General features: G+C 45.7%; 1 pseudogene; it reads right to left on the bottom strand.

Moving 5' to 3' along the window:
- Positions 1 to 2972: 2972 nt before the first annotated feature.
- Positions 2973 to 4346, bottom strand: LOC146862508 (endogenous retrovirus group PABLB member 1 Env polyprotein-like; annotated as a pseudogene).
- Positions 4347 to 4647: the final 301 nt, after the last annotated feature.

Genomic DNA, 4647 nt, shown 5'->3' with positions numbered 1-4647 from the left:
GGTATGCCCAGACGTGGGTCCCGGGCTCACTGTGCCACTGGATTCAAGCTATCCTGGCTGAAGTGGGGTGAAACCCCGAAACCGGTCCCAGGATGCTTGTTTACGGTCCAGGGAGGACGTGGCTTGGCAGTTTGGGCTGGACTGTTCTCATGAGACACAGAGTGAAGACTGATTTGCATATGGCCAGGTTTAAACTGGGGTGGCATGGTGAGCAAAAGAATGATGCATTTCTGAAGTGGTGGAGTGAGGCGTTAGGTCATGACGGCTAATGCCTCACTCCGCCACTTCCTTGTATATATGGCCCCAAGTGTGAGATTTACTTGTTAGGCCTATTTTCCTGGCAATCAGTACTCAATTACATGGTTTTCTCTTCTACAGTGTTATTTTATTATAAGTTCATTTATATTGAATTCTGTTGATGATTTTCATGTATATATTACTTCCATGACAAGCAGCATTTTCTGATCAAAACATTTTATTTAGCGATTATTCATCATCAAACAACTTTATTTCAGTTCTAAGGACCATAAAAGTACACAATAACGTACATATCAGCGATAAATAAAATACATAGTTAGTAATGATTACACAGTGTGTGTCAATGCATCTGAGTGATACATAAAAAAACATAATGATATAAAAACCACACAGTTTATGAAACATCTTTGTGTAATAAAGCACAGGGTAACCCACCACAATAAAACAATTCAAAATGGAAGAATACACACTGCATTGGCATTTAGGTTTTCCTCGATGGCCCTGAGCCCCGGACCAAAAACACAGGTGATATTTTTGAAAAACCAGGTCATTTTGTGATAGATAGGTGGGCACCTGTGTTTTCGGTCCCAGGTAAAAAAACCAGACATTTCTGAAAACTAGACACCCGTGGGAGTCCGGGGAGGTGTTGCTTGTCTCGATCCTCCAACATTTTCCTTCCAAGAATCCGCTGCAAACCTTAGAAGTTACATTTTCCTCTAATATCTGTATGGTAAAGTTGTGGGATCAATGAGCAGCACAAATTTCCTACCTCACTGGAAACCAAGACTCAGAACATGCACATCACATTCCACGCACACCACGAGCCAAGCGCCATCCATGCACACCACCAGCTAAGTGCCGTCCATGCACACAGCCAGACAAGTACCATCCACGTACACTGCCAGCCAAATGCTATCAATGCACACAGTCAGCCAAGCAATTGCCACACACACTGCCAGCCAAGCGCAACCCATGCACTCCGCCAGCCAAGCACCATCCCCGCACACTGCCAGCCAAGCAGGGCTGGACTGGGAACAGCAACCAGTCCTGGCAGATTGCTGCTTGACAAGCCCTGGGGGGGCGTGCTAGTAAAAAGCACCGCTTCCGCTTTTGTTACTGTGGCCCAATATTGTAGCACTTCATCAAAACCGGCCCCCAGTAATAAAACCGCTCCCCACAGCCCAAAAACCATCCCAGACCCCTCCAGCCCACTGGGGAAATGCCCTCTACGGCCAGTCTTCCCCTGCAGCCAAGCACCATCTATGCACACAGCCAGCCAAGGACCAGTCCACATAAACTGCCAGCCAAGCACCTGTCTACACACACCGTCAGCAAGTGCTAGTCCACCCACACCATTAGCCAAGTGCAAGTCCACACACACACACACGGCCAGTAAAATGCCAGCCAAAGGTCAGTACACACAGACCGTCAGCCAATCTCAGTTTACACAGACACAAACAAACTCTCCCTGGTTTTTAATGTTTTTCTGCCCCCGCTTGGGTGCTGATGAGAATAAAAATATCACTTAAAGAGCCACAATACTGGCCTAACAAAAACAGAGAGCCACCCATGCCTATGGGGCTTCTCACTGGCATGTCCATAAACATATCCCTGGGCCTAGTGGACCTTTTGCCCCCGTGGGGGGGCAGATAAGGGGCTAGTGCCCTGATCTTCCTTCCAAAAGGGCAGAAAGACTTTTTTGGTGGCAGCAGCCCGCACCCCTACGTATAGAAAAAACTGCTAAATCCCTGGTTCATAGAGGACTTCCTGCTCCTCTGGGGGGGGGGCAGATAAGGGACTATTGCCCCCATCTGCCTTCCGGGGGAGGCAGAGAGGCTGTGGAAATTGTTTAAAGGGGTTTAGGGGCATTGGCATGCCCCTCTCGGGCAGCCGCTATCCCTTAATATTATAAGAAAAAGAATCTCTGGCATCTAGCTGGCTTTCTTCTCCCCCATGGGGGCAGTGAAGAACCAAGACCTTAGGGGCCTGGCGGCGCAGGGTACGCCTTAATCTCCTGAGTTCACCTGCTTTGTCAAACAGAGACACGGGACACTCCGTTAGGCGTAGAAGATAAGGTTTATTAGCTGCAGCTAAGTACAGTTGTCTCAGAAGTACACTCGGTATGTTCTTAGGAGACTGCCACTTTACTTCGTGGCGCACAATCTTTTATAACATACAGATTCACAAAGAACACTCCCAATGCATACAGGGTCAACCAATGAGAAGAATGTGAAAACAAGATTAAGTAACTCAAATAAGCCCCTCTCCCAACTATGTTTGTCACCCTTCCCCACAAGTTAATCAGTGGTAGTGTTTATAAGTCGACTTGCAGGTGGCAAGACACATTTGTATGGCCTAGAGGACAGTTGTGAAATGAGAGAATATGAGTAAAGAATAGCAAAGGCCAGAGGATAAGATAAAGTCAGGAAAGAATGGTGCGAACCAACAGATAGTTGAAACAGGGATCAGTCAGACCAGACGAGGATTAGTGGAGTCGGCCGGACCCTGACACCAGCTATAAACAGAGGCAGAAGGTTATTTGACACGTTGCAGTAGGATGAGGAAAAACAACTCTTCGTTCACCGTGCCGCCTGAGTGAGGGCAACACAAAATGGCAGAAAGACAAAATGGTGGCTAAATACGAACAAGATCGGAAACTGAATTACCTCAGACCCTCCTTATGCCATTACTCAGGCAAGACACACAGACTCATTTTAATCTGAGTTGATGTCAATGGCCATGAGGTCATCAAGCTGTTGCTGCAACATCATTTTAATGCTCTCCGTCTTCCGTGGCACAGGCCTTGGGACACACATAGTGGCACAAAGACCACAGATGGCGGGGCCACACTGCATACAGAGACAACAGGAAAAAATGATGGCCAAAATCACTCCAAGGAATGTTAATACCTTCCATCCCCATTTGGACAGTAATCCCCAAAACCATTCCAACAAAGACCAATCTCCTTCGTCCTGATGAATCGACTCGGAGATCACATGTGATTTGGAAATGGCTTGGTATACCATAGGGGCGTCGTCAGGTATATAAATGCAAGAGCTAGATCCGATCAATTTACAAACTCCACCACGATCTGCAAGAATAGCATCCAACGCAATCCTGTTCTGTAATGTCATGAGACGGTCCGTGTGAAGTTCAGCTGTGAGATTACTCAAGGCTCCCACAGTGACATCTACGGTAGTCTTAACAATACAAACCAATTGTCTCATGTTTCTACTGTTGGCCATCGGGCCCCAAAAAGGAAGAAATCCTTTAAGGAAATCACCTCCCTCTTGTCCTGCCGTGTCTTTAGAATCAATAATCCCTCTGCCATATCAGTTTCTGTGATGTCCCGAAGGAGCAGTATATGTAGGGGGGAGAAGAAAGGCTATATAGCATGTTCCTGAAAAATACGTCGGTAGCCACGTATAGGCTCTATCATGGCAGACAAAATACGTGCCCTGGGATGGCACTAACGGTGGTGAATTCTGAGATGTGTGAATGTACGTATGGGAACAAACACTCTTTCCTTGTCCAGTGTCAGTAGTCTGGCCATTTATTTGTAAACAAAAGTTACCTCGATGAGGCACAGTCCAAATTGGTGGAGATTTTCCCTGTTTACTCCTATCTGTAAGGCTAGTGGCGTAACGAGTCACGTTCCAAGCATCGTATGCCCGTTTCTCATCAACTGGAATCTTACCATTCTCTACAATTCTAGCCATAGCCACTATTCCTTTTATCAGAGAACTATGACTAAAATCTTGTCCATCACCATATGAGCCGGCTGGACGTTTAAATCGGTTCTGATATGCATTTGAAAACATCACAAAATAGGCCCAAGCGGAACCTTCATAGGAAAATGGAAGGGCTAAATATTGCATCCCCTTTTCTGTGGTATGAGGCATAAGTCCACACACCCAACAGTCGGTTGTGTTGACTACCAATTGATGTTGGTGCAATAACTGGACAAATGAATTGTTTAAATATTCTGTTCTGATTAGTTCATGTTGGGGAAGCGTATATAATTGATGTGGGGAGATAGTAGAATGAAAAGGCAAGGAAATAGAAGTAGGAACAGATTTGTGCTGCATAACATGAACAATCCAACCTATACAAGCCAATAAAATACTAAAAAACATAGAACACACAATGTTATCCCACATTGACTGTACACTGATTTACTATATTTCTTTTTCATCTCTTCCGTCTTGTTATTCTTCTGCAATTTGACATCCATCCTCTAAAATTGTTGCTCACGGCAATCTTCCTTACTCACTTGGCTGTGATTATTAGCCGTCCTATGACACTGCAAGTCCTGGGGGCCTAGCCACTATACAGGTCACAAACCAAGACTCCTACCGTGACCCTGCAACCTGGACATATGATACATGT

Source organism: Triturus cristatus, chromosome 2_2 (assembly GCF_964204655.1).
Source record: "Triturus cristatus chromosome 2_2, aTriCri1.1, whole genome shotgun sequence".
In the NCBI taxonomy this organism is placed as follows: domain Eukaryota; kingdom Metazoa; phylum Chordata; class Amphibia; order Caudata; family Salamandridae; genus Triturus; species Triturus cristatus.
Note: the sequence above shows the minus strand (reverse complement) of the source record. Positions and strands in the feature narration are given on the sequence as shown.